At 37.8% G+C, this 16,671-nt stretch overlaps 1 long non-coding RNA gene across 1 annotated transcript in view; it reads right to left on the bottom strand.

Moving 5' to 3' along the window:
• Positions 1–16,671, bottom strand: part of LOC103149640 (uncharacterized) — a 37,298-nt gene that overhangs the window by 2,110 nt on the left and 18,517 nt on the right. Inside the window, exon 2 of the long non-coding RNA XR_477487.2 lies at positions 1,158–1,264. This is a non-coding gene — a long non-coding RNA (uncharacterized LOC103149640). The remainder of the gene's footprint in view (positions 1–1,157; positions 1,265–16,671) is intronic.

Genomic DNA, 16,671 nt, shown 5'->3' with positions numbered 1-16,671 from the left:
CCTCTTTCACCAATTGGTATTCATGCATATGGTTAGAGTGCACATATGTGTGGAGTGTGCTGAAGAAGAAAATGAAAGGTTCTTGAGCAGCAGGGTCATTTTTTGTAGACCTGGGGATGAAAATTAGAAAAATGTGCCACAGAACGAGCTAAATGTAGAATAGTGATATAAAGAACTTGAGAATAATCAGATGACAGTTCTTCTAAGATCCACCAAACTCTAGATTTATGCTTTACTAAAGTTAAACCCTTAGTTAAACGTGTTCAGACTAAAGCTAAACAATTTATGCACTGGTGGTTCCTGCATGAAAGGTAATGTTGGTGAGCCGCTTCTTCTACCAAAATACAGTAAAGTCACCTTAAATTCTTATTTAGGAAAAATGCACAGCACAGAACCATATTGTCATTAAGCAGGGGGCTTCAGCTCCCTATTAGCTAGATGGGAATGAAACAAATGCAACACTTTTTTTTTACATACTACTGTAAGAGAACTTTCTTAATCTCATTATGTTGACTCCCCATCCCTCAGTGAACTCTTCCTCTTCCGTAATAAGTACCAGTTGTGCACAAACGTCCGCAGCGGTAAATAAATTCCTGAAGCAGTTAAAAAAACTATCACTAATCATATGGAAGCTCAATTCGCAGCTCATATTTTTGGCTTTTAAAACAAGTGAAACACTTTATACCAATGTATTACCAATATACTTCCATCTACAAGGCACATTAATTCAGTCAATTATAAGATAACTAGCTTATTACTACTACTAATTAATATTAAGCTAACTCACTAAGCTACACTGAGTTTTGTTTTCAATCAGTCTGACAGCTGTATCGGTTTGCCCGATTAGCTGATAATGTCTCTAGCCAGATACGTTCTAAATAACTACAAAACCTGAAAAAGCACACAAACAAATCATCTTTGATAACACTGCACACATGGAAGCCTATCACAAAATCTGAGTTTACTTCATTCAAGCAGCCACTGAGGATTTGTGTACATTTCCACCAACTTACTACAACATGGCCTCCATCTGCTGCAAGTACAGAAACTAATAATGACGTCCCAGAAACTTATTTAAAAAATAAGAAGTACCCTAAGGCACTTAGAAAAGGTTAACAGTTTCCAAAAGTCCACCCATAAAACTTCATGGTACTTACGCTCGAAGGACTTGACCAAACTCATATTTGTCCGTGACATCAGATATGCTGTCATAAATCCGCCCATCTCTCAGGGCAAGGCATCCAAATGGCATCACGGCATTCACCTAGTAAATAAAGAAATTAATTAAGATTGTATTATTATTATAACTATCAGGCGAGTTAAATAATTACAGCTTTACAGAAAAAAAAGAAAAAAAAAAGAAAGTACGATCTGCATTAGTCAAAGACACTAGGCAACTGTCGATACAAAGATTCTTGATGTGGTTTTCAGTGTTAGTGACTTGTAGAGACAAACAAATCAGTTTCCCATCAAATCTGGAAGCTAATGCCTCTGGCAGCCTGGTTGCGTGCCAGACTTGTCAACAGATACTAAGCTTCCTGCTAAGCTCCTCTGTGCACTACTAATGTCTGCAGATTGCATGCAGCGCCTGTTAAGTTTTCACATTAAACTTTAATAATCAAGGGCAATGCCCGAAAATAAAAACAAAAAGAGATGCAAGCAGCTGAGTTATTTCAGAGCCATGTGCAATTCTTTTGCACAACACAACATGCATTTGGTTTTACTGGGGGAAAAAATGAATAAATAAATATAACATCCATATTTAAGCTTTTGTTTGTGTCTTGAGTTATATCGCTACTACAGCATATACAGTTTGCAGCAACACACAGATTGATACTTGTCTTCCACCTTACAGTAACTCCCTCTAGCAATGTTGCACATGTCATCATATATATAAATAAGTTTGTGTGTGTGTGTGTGTGTGTAGTACTTTGGTAGATAAATAGTACCCAGAACATAATATGAGGCCTTGAACACCCAGGTAAAACAACAGGGATCAAGACAGTGAATCAGCAATCAATATACCATCTCCGTCCTCCGGCAGTCCTCACCCACATCCTTTATACGCTCCATCTAGTGTAGAAAACATATTACTTGGAAGGTCCAGTCATCCATCCCCATGGTCCATCTCCTCCTCTAAATACCTGACTTCATCCATCTCTGTTAAACGCTTCATTTCGGTTCTGTCTTTAAAATAGCGCAGTTTATCTTCTCCCTGTGTGGTACCCGTCTCTGCATTTGGCCGACTTAAGATCTGAGCATGATAGTATCAAATGTAAACTTCAAGAGCGTACTCGCATTAGAGAGAATGTCTAATTGGACATAATTTGGGGGAGGGGGAGAAAACGGGCGATACAAACACAATGAATCTGACAGGCAGATGAAGGAGAAATAGACAGGGGAAATAGCACTTTTTAAGACTGAATATTTTAAAAAAATATATCGCTGATGCAAAATTCTGGCTGATGTTTTATGAAACATCACCACTGGAGATGATCGGGCCAGAGGTGCTTTGGGCCTTTGGTGGAGGAGGGGCTGGAAGAGTTCTATGTAATCCAACCGCTGGCCCTAATCTCTAATCTGTACCCCTAATCCAGCATGCTAGTATACGCTGTGTCTGTGCATGTATGTGCGCAAGTGAAAGTGAGTGACTAAATAAGTGCAAAGGTTACTTGAATATGGCACATGTGCACATGGTAAGGCAGAGCAGAAAGGTGCACAAAATTGTGGACTTGTGCATCCGACTGTGTGTCCCTAAAGGAAGGAAATGACAGCAAGCGAATTGAGTGGCAGATTGAATAGACCTTGTGTTTTTTTTAGTTTTTTTTGTTGTTGTTTTTTTTTTTTTAGAAGATTAGATAAACACTACAACATTTCCACAACAAGGGCCAGGACAGTAAAAGTGAAGATGGTATAACATAAAACAAGCCCAACCATCAAAAGTCTTCTTCTTCACTCACAAAGCCCTCAATAACTAGTTCCCATAATATCATAAAGAGTCTAGTTTGTCAGATTAAAAGTATCTTTTTTGAAACTAACAACTTTTAAGCAGGTATTAAACATACTTTTCATTAAACTTGTGTTTCTGTTTCTGTAAAACTAGAGTTTTATTGTTCTGATGTAATATTTACGTATGTTTTCTGCAAGTGGAAAAGTCAAAAAAGGCGTTTAAATATCAATTTGTGTGAAATTAATCTACATAAATGGTTTTAAGTCATAATTCAAAGTCAATTTTGAAGTCTTTATTTCTTTGCATTGACTGGAATCTCATCTAGTCCTCGATGGAATGTCAGTTTAGTCGATATATCCACCGAATTTCCGGAAATAATGTTAGTTTGTGTCTTGCAACCTTCAAGGATGATCATATTCACATGATACCACCAAAAATGTGTTGTTTCAAAGACTAAAGCTATCCAAAAAGGAAAGAAAAACTACAACAAATGAGCCGGGGGAGTGTAAAAAGGCGTCTAGCAGAACATACCACCTAAAAACAGAAACAACCTGATCCACTGCAGTTTTTGGTCAAAATAAAAATGCTTATTTTGTAAATATGATCTGATGTGTTTACATGTTCCCAATAAGCCTATCTCTCTATTGCATTAAGCATAAGTCCAAGATCTCCACTTTAGTCTGATAGATGGCAAAACAACCCTCTTCTGCTGATTTGTTTTCTTAAATTTCATCTTCAAATAAAATTCAGATTGATTTTATAACTGAGAAATCCAACATCCTTACTCAATAACAAGAAAAGTATACCCACAGAATACTATGTCAGTACAGACCTTAGAGTTTGAAAAGAGTATTAGTGGGAAGATGTATGAAAGAAATGTGGAAAAATAAAAAATAAAAAGGGGAGAGAAGGAATGAAAATAATGAACTGTGAGGTAAGAAGAGAATTACAGAAACAGAAAAAAACAGGGAGAAATGTGGACTGTGCCTGAGTGGAAAGGTGTTTGGAGGAAACTACACAAAAAGAACAGTGTTAAAGAAGATAACTGCAGAGGCAGATTGAGAGCACCTGTCAACCTCGCAGCTCTCACGCGGCTGTGAGAATTTCTGCAAAGGTGAGCTTGCATACTGCACATGTTGGTTTCATGTGAATATGTGCTAACAAGCTTTATGTGATAATTTCACATGCTTCTTCGTGATGATATGAAAGGCTGTCCCTGACGTTGGAAAGCACATGAAGACGCTGCGATCATCCTTCACAAAGACCAGTTCAGTTCAAGAAGAGAAACTCCTCAACTTTTGAAGTTATTTTGATTCAATTCCCACAGGGCCAAATGTTTGAAGAACTTATTTTGTGTGATCATGGGCTACAGTATACAGTTTCTAAGATTATTAGAAACTAATAATCTTAGTTATTAGATTAACTTAATGCAGAAATATGCATTGAACTGCATCTTTATGCATTGTGGGAGTACATGAACTCACTACTTGGCTGAGGCTCATTCTGCATAAATTTCTGTATCAATACAGCATAGCATATACTATTTCACTTTTTCCTTCCACTCAGCTTTCTATTAATGTGCATGGAATCAAGTCTCAGAAAAGCCAGCTTGTTTAGCATTGATCTTTTATAACATACAGTCCTAGCAGACGGTGTAAGTTACTGTCTACTGTACAATGGTCCAGTCTTTCCAGTGATTTCAGCCATAACATTTCTGCATATCATTCCGTTTTTATTGCACATGTGTTACATTTCTATTTTCTTTTTTTGTTTGATAAAATAAAATTTGAGATTTTGTTAGTTGCAAGTCCTAATTGTTACTTTTTAACACAAGTAAACCCTTGAATTGCATTGTGTGTATTTAATTACATCATATATGGCTTTCACATGCTGGGAAGAATTACTAAACTAAATTAAACTTTCAGTGGTATTCTAATTTACTGGGAGGCAACAGATAAACAAAACAGGTGAAATGCTCAACTGTAGCATGAAATGGAGCGTGGCTAAAGATGTCCCAAAAGCAAAGGTTAACATGTGGAAAATAAGTTGGATAAAGGGCAAGACTTTTTCAAGGATAGCCAACTTCACTTCTTCTGGGAAAGCAGATCCCAGGAATTAAACATTTTCTCTTTAACCAGCACTGGTGGAAGATGAGAAGCAAATACTAGAAAGAGCAGGTGTCTTCTGACAAGCAATGTCTACATATTTTATTCTCTGTCCTCATCCTATTTATCTATTTATTTAATCATGTGACATACCGTGAAACAATTTCCAGATGCTTAAAGGTGAAAAGTTATCTGTTCAAAAGTTATATGCCAGTATAAAAACCATGGTGAGTGTGAAATTCTTATGCGCTTCAAGGAGAAAAGTACTTTTTTTCTTTTTATGTGTTTTGGTGCCAATCAACCCCAGAAGCAAAGCAAGAGATTTTGTGAAGATGCTAACAAAAGCTGATAATGAAGTGCCAAAATCCATAGTGAAACAACTACTGTATTGATATGACCTAAAAGAAAATTTTGTTTCTACAAAAACAAAATAAAAAGCCAAATACATTTTCACAAAAGCTCAAAAGCATGTTATTTTTGGAGACATGTTTTGCAGTCTATTGAAGCTGAAATGTTTTTATTTTTATTTTTATGAATGTTTGGGAAAAACTGGTGAAGCTTGGAAGCCTGAGAGCACTATTCCCACTACGAAGTAGGGAAGTGCAGACTAGATATTGTGAAGAGGAAGAACAATAAGTCAAAACATTGAAGCAACATCCCATTACCTTATGCTTGATTTTTTTACAATGTCGCTTAGAGATGATAAACTGAATGTTTTAATGTGGCTATTGCAAAGGCCTGATCTCTGAAGTTTTGAGAGCAAAGCTGAAAAAGTGCAAACGAGCAAAGAAAAGAAACGTTTATGCTTTTCTTTATGAGAAAATGGATTTAAATAGACAACTGCGGAATGGAAAGGCATGCCTAAACAAGGAGGGATGTTACCAACGTTGGATCAAAAAGGTATAACCTGCTGCAACAAAGCAGTGTACTTGTTATTGTCTTACTTTCTGTTACATATTTTACAAAACAATCTGCTTACATTGCAATAAGCAAGAATATAACAATCCCGCAAAGCACTGATATGCAAAAGCTGTGACATGGGAATAGGTTGCATCCTGATTGTGCTGTTCGAACACAAGCCCCATTAACACATGCAGCCACAAATAAGCTAAGACTCTACGCTGCCTCGAGCCATCCGCAAAATCACACTTTATCTTCAGCACCTTAAGTGAAATAAGGTTGTGCATGTTTCTGCGTCTGTGGGTGTCTGAGTGCTTGTTCGCAGGTGTTATGTATAGACCGAAGCAGGGCTCAAAAAATGAATCAAATGGAATGAGGAATCTTTTCATCAGCTAAGAACTGAAATGTTTCTTCTTCTGAGAGTCTTGGCGCCAAGGTCAATCAAAAATTGTCTATTTATCGGTGTGCACTCTTTATATGTCTTATCCTATTAAAACTGCTCCCACTACGCACTCTTTTGAAAGATGAAGAAGATCTTCTATCTCATCTGTGCTCCCAAGTTTTGCACAGATATATATGTGTTAAATAGTAGCTTGTTCTTTGGGTGTATGATGGTTTTATATTCACTTTAGCTTTTAACATGCTTACGACTTTGGCAAGCCGTAAGTAATTGCAAATATGGGTTATGTAAATATTTCACTTCCTGCCACATGGAATTGCTTTTGCAGAGTCTATTCATGCTGTCAGGCAAGTGCTTCGTTGCGGCAGCGTGTCCTTGCTGCTCTCAGACAGACGCTCCACAGCGAGTCGTGTAGGTGAACATTAACATAACCTACATCGCAGCAATAAAACCCCTGATCTCTCCACAATACGATTAGTGGACCTCGTAGTGTATTAGTTTCGAGGGCACACTGGTTCTTTTGGGGTAATGCCTGAGCGTGTGTCGATACAGTTTATTGTCAGGTACGTCAATGTTTGTTTTAGGATATGAGCTATTCTGGCCTTTCTCCCCCATGAGAGAACAGGAGATGACAGGCCTGGCACGTCAGGCTTCGTGTCGGCGCTAACAACCGTTGTGTATCCACACTCTCATGCACACACACACGCACGCACGCACGCACACACACACACACACACACACACATACAACTCACTGAAGCTCACTTCCTCTGTCCTTTAGAAACTGACTATATCTACCCCTCATTAGTGTTTCACCTGCCACTCTGTCTGTATCAGGTGTGTCATTCTGCAACCAGATGGCAGGGCCATTTCTATACAAAAGCTTTCTGTCCGTACCTACCTCACTTGCTGTCTTTTCTTACTCATTCACCTTTCCCTGCCCCAACACCTCTTTCATCTTCATGCTTTGCTCAAAGTAAAGCCCTGCCTTAGCAGACCTTTACGAATTAATCATGGAACCTCCTGACAGAGGCTGAGGAGAGGAGCTTCAAGGCGCTCTGCGGATGTGAGAACCCAGCAGTATGTTCTAACTTTAATGCATGCACGTATTAAACGATATTCCTTCACCAATTTACTTGGTTCACCTGCTGAATTGCTTGTTAAGACAAAGAGATAATTGGCTAATCACATAGCTGTCACTCAATTCAGTAAAATCCTGAACTCTATTGATGTGCATGGACTGTACCTGAAAGTCGCATCTCTGACAAAAAAAACAAAACAAAAAAACTACAAATTTTATATGGCCAAAGTGAAAGCTTGCTCAGGGACAAGTAGCTTGAGGAAAGCATCCACAACAATTGAAAGGTGTTCATCTGAGTTTTAAAAAAAAACATATCAAAGTACTATATTGTACAATCAATCCATCACAAAACAGAAATAATAGACTAAATCACTTGAAAGCCCGAAACTGATCTAACTCATGGACACGATGATTGTACTCAAAACTCTGGTCACCACTTTAATTTTACCCTTCTCTGTACTAACCCATTTCTATTTTACTGTGTTTGTATGTGAGAAAAATAATTAAACAACGGAACATGCACACGTCTGCCACGTTATAGAAGGAAATTGTCTGCGTCCCAAAAGCCCTCAAAACGGTAATTAAGCACACCATTACTATCCGGTTTCACACTTTTAATAGGATTTTCGAGATGCCTTCACCTTGGTGTTGGTTGCGTGCGAATCAGTGTGCGCCTCTTCAGCTGTGTAAAACGAGGTGTGACAGTTGCTGCCCGTTCCTTATCGATCTCTAAAGACCCCCCCCACCCCACCGCCCCGCCTCCCATGACTTTCTTCACTCATGACTGAAGCGGTTTCTGTTTCTAAGACCAGGATGCCTCGGGTTTGAAATCTCTCTGAGGAGATTTCGTTTTATTAGATTCACGGCATTACATAAGAAATGCATCATGCGTAATTAGGAAATAATAACAATGAATTTCCTAGACAACGCTGAAAGCACCTCCGTGTTGTCGTTATTCTCAATTTGGCCCCACAAATCAAATCTCCGGTGACAATGTAATGGCATTAAACAGGAAAAACAAAAAACAAAAAAAAATAAAAAGTCACTTATTCTCACTGAGCTCATTGTCTCAGCAGGTCAAAGTGGTGAGCCTCACACTTGAGCGCATGCAACAAGTGGCAGCTTGAGGTCGGTCCCAGGCCTTATCAGGATGCTGAAGCATGAAAGTGGGACAAATAAAAGAGTTGTGAGGACATGGCAGGGCAACACAAGAGGGAAACAAATTAAGGAGATGAAAGCACAACACATGAAGGACCAATTAACAGCATTATTGCACTTGATTAAAATCGAGAGCACCAAAAGATGTGAGTGAACAGATGATCATTGGAAACATGCATATGCAATGAGTGTGTGATGAAAGCTGGAAACAATCGATATTAAAAAGCGTGTGTGTGTTGCTTCTATTTAAAAAAAAAAATCCTTCTTCAGTAGTGTTAACAGAACGGGGTCTTCTTCAAGCTCAGTATCAACACTAATTCCCTCATTGCTGTCAGAGTGGCTCTCATCTAAGGCCTGCATGCATGTGTGCGTGTGTGTGTGTGTGTGTATAGTCGCTGTTCATGTGCGTGTTTGTGTGTGCGTGTTTGTGTGTGTGTGTGTGTGTGTGTGTGTGTGTGACTGCAGGGCATACACATGGTCAGAGACAGGCTTGAAAAGGAAACCGTCTAATAAAAATTCATCACATCTGCCCAGAGAGAGGAAGAGGAACTGAAACTCATTTCGACAAGCAAAATCCTCCAAATTCATGTGGTCGTTACAGTTCTCCTATAAAAGCAAAGTGGCTGACTCTGAACAATGGGATTCACCTGTCTCTAAAACACGGCGGAAACATAAGAAACTTTCCCCGCTCACCTTTTTACTCCCCACTTTCTTGCTCTGTCCCCCAGTCCCCTCATTAGAGGGTGAACATGTGCAGGTCTAACACAGTAAGTGCATCCGTAGGGAAAAGGGCCACAGAGTACATTTTCACTTAAAACCCTGTGTATGTGTGTGTGTGTGTGTGTGTGTGTATGTGTAGAAAGACACACTGCATGTGCGTTTGTGTAAGAGAGAGAGAGAGAGAGAGAGAGTGATGATGTGTTTGCCTGTAGCTTACTTGGAACGATGCAGTTTCTGTCTGCTGGGGCTGCTCTTTCAGACACTATAAATGCCTGAGGCAGGACTTGCAGGCAAAGACACACTTACTGCATGCTCACACTGACTCAGGGATGGAAAGTGATATTCTACCTTTTTTTTTTTGGAAGTGTGTGTTTGAATAACTAACTTTTCCTACTCACTGAGAAACAAGAGGTAGATTTTACACACACACACGCCAATGTTAAAATAATAATAATAAAAAAATCACCCACATTGAAACTCAAGGCAAAATTAAATGACATTAAATAGCACATATATAGTTTATGCATATTTTGGAAAGCTCTTCTGCCCTAATCAACTTGTAACAGTTTTTCTGCACTTTTTTTAACGTCCTACCTAAGGATTGGAGCTATTCTGGCACAAGAGGAACAATTTGTAACACAGCTAGTCAGTGAATGAAGTGTTACTGCACACATAATGGTCCTGATGACTAAAGTGTGCAATGTTTGGAAGATTGTGTGAGCCCTGGACAGAAGAATTGCTATGACAAAAATATCATATACACACATATAAAAACGTAGCTGCATAAAACAAGATTATTTAAAATCTCGATAACAAATGAAGAATTAAGTTAATTTTTCTTTTTGTTGTCGCATTACAACCAGAAATGTATGTGGATTTTATAGAGATTTTATTCAACAGACAAATGCAAAGTAGTGTATTTTATTATAAGGTGATATTAAGATGTTACATGGTTTTAAAATCGTGTCAAATTAAAATCTAACATGGTTGATATCGGTTCAGAATAACCTTCCTGAATCAATACTTTGTAGAATCTGCTGTCAGCTACCCATCCTGTGAGATACGTTTTCACTGATTTTTGCACATCCACAGACCTGTTTCTCAATTTTCTTTAATAAATAGTTAACTTACAAGCGTTGCCTAAGTAGGAATCGAAGTGAACAAGAGAAAGCCCCCGACTTTGCTGTAAGTGAGGTGTGAATCAAGTGGAATAGTGCAGAAATGCAATGGCCAGTCTAACAAATAAAACTTCCAACCTCAAAGATACGGTAAAAAGGGGAAACATTGGAAATGCTGGTAAGTTATTATAAGGGGTTGGTAAACTGCAAGAGTGATATTCAAAAAGGAAATCATACTCTTACTGTTCTGAATAACCTTTCTGAATAAAGATTAAAAAAAATCTACATTTTTTTGGTGATATGTATAAAATTGAACTTAAAAAATATATATCTTAACAACTTAATTTCTGCCTCTCTTGCAAAAATTCTAGATTTATGGCCTGCGTGACTGATCAGATTATCCCACCTGAGTTGTGGATCTCTGCTGTCTGTGGGATTTTTTGTTTTTAATGTGCCATGTGGGTCGTTGTATTACAAAGTGAGAGGTGCACAAATACCTGATAACAAATGTAACTTAGAGGCAGTCAATTGTGTCTTGCCGGACTGCAATCAAGTTTATCCCACCACTGAACTTAGATAATTTCCTGCATTTTAATTACACTGAGATTTATGGCTGTAGTGTGAAAACCTTTAAGGGATATTGCATACTCTTTTCAACTCACTATTGAGCTGATTTTTCAACAAAATCTAACAGCAACAACAACAACCCTTCACCTCAGCATTTGTCTTTGCGGTGTGAATGTAACCAGAGAAAAAGTAAGTTAAATATTTTTCTTTGCCCAGTTCATATGGCCCTTGGGAGCCCTTACAACGGCTTGGTCCAACTGCAGCTAGCAACAGACAGAAAGTGAACCATTGGGAAGTAAGGAGAAAAAGTGCAGCAATCATAAAGACATTACAAAGAAATATTGAATAAAACATGAAGCCACAGACACAAGTTTACTGCATTTCTATCTCATTAGAGAAGAACTGTAAAATGTTTTTTTATGGAGACAAGCAGAGGCCCTTTCCTCTCTTGATACATCTGCTAGGATGTTTTGTTGTATTTCTTTGTCAGCGTTCATACGTAAGAAATCGTGCAGAATTCAGAAGCGAAAGCAACTGGAAGGGGACATTACTGCGATAGAAACAAGGTAAAAGCAAGGGTTCTTGTTGTGATCATACATACATACATACATTAGGCATATCACAGTCATTTATGTATAAACAATAACATATAATCATCTACCAGAATTATCCCTGGTCGATGAAGCAACCCTGACTTTTTTTCCTAATGCACTTGGATATTGTCATATTCATATTGTCAATATGATCCAGTGGAAGTGGGAGTTTGGAGGGTAATAGCGTGTAAAATGTGTAATAGACACATGTTACAATGGAAATACAGTAGCAATCTCTCCCTTAGTAGATTTGATTTACTTCATGACTTGCAATAAAATATATTTTTTAATGCACCAAAAGGAATTATGTTCTGTGCTGCTTTACATAAATGATAAATACCTAAATTTTCTTGCTGCAACCTCTCTCAGCCTTATGACACTTATAATGCGATTTATTAATTTATCTGTGATTCAGTGTTTTACTGTTTCTTTCTTGGGTGCCTGTGAGAGAGGCTTGTTGCCAATAACCATGAGCTATTATTGCTGTTTTTTCCTTTCCGTAAAACAACCCTTCTCTGATTTTCTTGGCTGTCTCGTGTAGTTTATACTTCCCGTCTAAATGAGGCTTGTTCTGCTGTAGGTTTCCTCTGCTAAAAACAAGAGGAAACCTACCTTCACTGTTGGTAAATATTGATCATCGGCACTTCAAATTTAGTTCACATTCAATACAATAGAGTGTTGCCCTCCTATGACCAAGTAGAGTGCCGGCTCTGTGTTTTTATGGCAGTTTTGAGGAGGAGTTATGATGTAATAATAAAAGTGTTTGACACATGCTAAAATCTTTTGTTAGTTGTTGCTATGCAACTCTGCAGACATGCCTTAAAGCAGCCTCTTTCTATCCGCACTTTTTTTTTTTTTTTTTGTCTCAGCAGCATCTTTCAGTGTGACCAGAACAATGCTGCTTTCAGGGCCCTTCATAATTATTTTATTTAGCAACACACTCACAAGTCAAACATCAACGACCACAAACACAAACTGTATCTGTGGCTTCACTCATGCATGCCAGGTAAGGGAGACAGACTTTATGTAGAAGGTCTGTGGTGCAGAAAAAAATTGCCATGCCAAGCAGATACAAAAGTGCCCACACACAGATCTCAATTTAAACATGAAATCACTGAATTAAATGGTTGTTTTCCATTAGGCCACATGCTCGGCTTGCAGAGGGGTTTTCTGCAGATTAGCTGAAAAGGACAAAGAACTTTCTGACTTTGTTTTGTTAATGATGCATAAGTTTATCGTACAATAGAAGAGGCAGCAAATTCAGAATTTGAGCATAAACGGTGGAGCATTTGAATACAGCAGAGTCTACATATCGCTGTTAAAAAAAGCCTCATTTCTGGGTGTAAAAAAATTATGCCATGATGAATCTTTCCCTTCCTTGCACAAATTTGCACAACTAAATTGATTTCTAGAGGGACTGAGGGGGAAATGAAAACTCTTTTGCAGTTGCGTAAACATGCATGTCCTTTCAGTAACAGCTTGTTCGGGCACCCTTTGATTTTACAGCAGAACTCAGTCTCCTTGGGTAGAGTACATCTCGACTTGCCCATATTTGTCCAGTCTTGTTTGCACAAAATGCTCTAAGTCTGTTCGATTGTGGCAGCCTCTCCCGGGAGGACAGCCCTTTTTAGATCACCCCACAGATTTTCGGTCTGATTTATGTCTGAGTTCTGGCTAGAGGTTTTGTGAATTTCAATATCATTCTGTAGAATATATTCTTATGTCAATTTGGATGTAAGCTTTGGGATGTATGCTTTGAGCAGACCAGGTTCTTCTCTGGTATTATGAGCATTTCATACCTCCTTCCATGTTGATAAAGGTCCTACATCTATCGAAAAAAAAAAAAGCTTCAAAACAAGACACTGAAACCTCCTTTGTCTCACTGTGAGTTTGGTGCTCCTCTGGCAATCTGCAGTTGTTGTGCTCAAAACACAACTTTTAGAATTATGGAGAAAAGTTTCATCTTTGCTTCATCAGGGCATAGCACAATTTGCAAAATGTTTTTTATAAGATCTAACCTGAAGTGTATGTTCACAGTCACATCCCAAGTCGAGGAGGAAATACATATGAAACCAAATCTACATACAATATACTATATATATGTGTAAATACAAATCGAAGGTGCAAAAAGTTCTGAAATAATTTAATCTTGAGCTCGTTTTTGTACTTTACAGAGACCTCCCACTTTACTGAGGCATGCAGACCTTTTATATCCATTGCATGGAGGCAGAGTAAAACCACTTACTGCTCCATAATGTATCAATGACTTGAAATTCAAGTTCCTTCAGGGACCAGAAGTGGATGCTACTTTTACCAGCCAACTCAATTTCTTTATGTGTTTAGGAGCACTTTTGTTTCCACTTAATCCACTTGTGATGAAAGCTTTAGGTTTCTGTTGTAAACACACACGCGCACGCAAACACATCAGACACACACACATTTTCCTGCTTAATTCTCTGTCAACACATCCAGACCCAGTTCTGCACCAGCTCACAAGCCACCTTTACACACTTGCTCCACACAAACACAAATACGCATGAGCACATTTTCGGACACATGACAAATCTTTTTTGTTCTCAGTGGAATGAATTAAATCTTATTTCCAAACGTTCATTTGCATATGTGGGCGTGTGTGCACAAGCAAATGCATTTGTGTCTATCTCCATTGATCACGACTCCATTAATTCATTCCTTTTGTGGACGAACATGGCCTTCAGACACACCGCACAGAGTGCCTCTCCAGAAATCCCAGACTTCAATGGAGAGGCTCAATCCACACCTCACTTTGTATGCACACACACACACACACACTTACATAAACCAAGTAAGACAAAGTGAAACACACAGTCAACTCCTCTAATTCCTTGCTTCTGAATCATTGCAACCCAAACTCCTTTCTTTGCTTTGAAGAAACAGAGCAAACTTGTTCATCTCCTCACTTTTGCACCATTTCTTCACTCTTTCCTCAAAACAAGGCCTTGTTCTCCTTTTTCATGCATGTTAAATGTTAATGACTGAGATGGCGCATACTGCTCACAGCTCAAACGTGATGCACCTGAATGACAGGGGTTCCCTAAGTGAGCGGTGATTTCTATTCACGATAACAACGGTCAATAAAAGATTCATTTGGGGAATAACGATCCATTATGATGAGGGATAACTTCTCCATCAGCCAAAGAAAGAAAAACTTGAACAACTTAGACAGAGCTTCACTGTCAGAACTTTTTCTACGTTTAACTTTGTTGTTAACAAAAGTATAGATTATCAGGTGCTTGAGAGCTTTTAAAACACTGCGTGGCTTCAACATGCCTGTAAATGTGTGATTTCTGTGTGACTTATTTAATAGAAAGACTTGGAGTTTACACAATGCTGAAATACACTATGAGTAATATAGCACTCCCATCAGCCCCTGCCATACACACACACACACACACACACACACACACACACACACACACACACACACACACAAAAAAAAGCACACTCCATTGCCCTCCAGTAGCAAACTGCTGGTCAGCTGGCTGAAATAATGCTCCTGTTATTTCCCTTTGCTTACAATAAAAGGTGATTTACATCATGAACTTGAAAACTTGTAAACTACTGCTAAATACCAGCTAAATTTATCTGGTATTTAACAAAAACAATAATAATAATAATAAATACTTTTCATAGATAATAAAAAGACAGCAATAGTCAACATGTTTTAAAATGTTAAAACAGAAGAGATGATTGTGGTGGTTCTGCTTTCGGTAAGTTTAAAATCACTATATCTTCAACAAGAAGATGAATATACAGTAAGAATCTCATAGTGTACCATTCAGCTTTTAAAAGTGTAGTTCAAAAGTTAACTCCACCCAATGAAGGTATGAAAGTTGCAATATTTTAGCTTTTCCAAAACAAAAGGAATAATGTGCATTCATATTCAGCCCACGCGAGTGAACGCTTTGCAGCATCAGCTTCTGCTAAAAATTTAAATTGCAAGATTTGTGGCCACAAACTTTTAAAGTTTTCATCTGTTAAACATTTTCATATTTTATTATGTTTTCAGATGTTTTCATTTTGTGACTGAATATAAATATATTCATCACTTTGATGCCCCCAAGAAAACTAGCAAACAAAACCAGCAAACAAAAAATACAACAACATTGCAATAATGCTGATTAATCTTATCATTTTGTTCCTGCTTCCCAATTCTGACACCAGTTTGTTTTTATTTATTTTTTAAAATCCCAATTCGATGCATTTAGGTTTGTGATTGTAATGTAGCAAAAATGTGGGTACAGTCAACAGGTAGGAATGTTTCTGCAAGGCTCTCTAAATCTAGTACATCATGGCATTAATTCAATAAATTAATTGTAATTACAATTTTCTTCTATTTCCTGCAGCTGTCTCGCACATATATAATGATTCCAGTGTGAAGTCAAAGATCATATTTTGTTAAGATAGCAACCATTCTCATTAGTGTAAGTGCAGTAAGACCTAACCCAATCTCAGATAAATACAATAATGAGCATGACCTCAGGGACATGAACCTCTTAATACCGTGTGCATGTGCTGCGTTAAATCATGTGGTGGCATTGTGGGAGAAAAGGCCAACGGAAAATGAAAATTAGCAGCAACGGTTGAGATATCTGTTTTTGCTCTTTCAATAAAGGCTTACCTGAATTTAGGTTGTTAAAAACACAATATCCTTTAAAATTTAGAATGACTGCTCAATAAACACATTGAGAACACTACAGGGACAAGTTTGTCACTTTTTCCAAGTGTTGACATTGTTTTACCTGCAGAAAAACACTGACCAGCACATCCACAATTAAAAAAAAATGTATAGAATTGATGCCAGATTTAGCAACACACTCACAAGTCACCAACATTTCACAAACAAAAATGTATTGTTTTCTTGTTTTTTCTTTTGTAAAGGTTTTTATTTTTCTTTTAAAAAGTAGAAATACAATTTACTCTTTAATAAGTGGCAAAAAATTCTTATGGCAGACATTTATCAAAAAATTTTTAACGAATAAAATTTATTAAAATGTTTGTGGGACTTACGTTTTATTTAGCTGAACTGAGTGCGAAAATG

This window comes from Poecilia formosa, unplaced genomic scaffold (assembly GCF_000485575.1).
Source record: "Poecilia formosa unplaced genomic scaffold, Poecilia_formosa-5.1.2 Scaffold232, whole genome shotgun sequence".
In the NCBI taxonomy this organism is placed as follows: domain Eukaryota; kingdom Metazoa; phylum Chordata; class Actinopteri; order Cyprinodontiformes; family Poeciliidae; genus Poecilia; species Poecilia formosa.
This window is presented reverse-complemented; position numbering and strand designations above follow the sequence as displayed.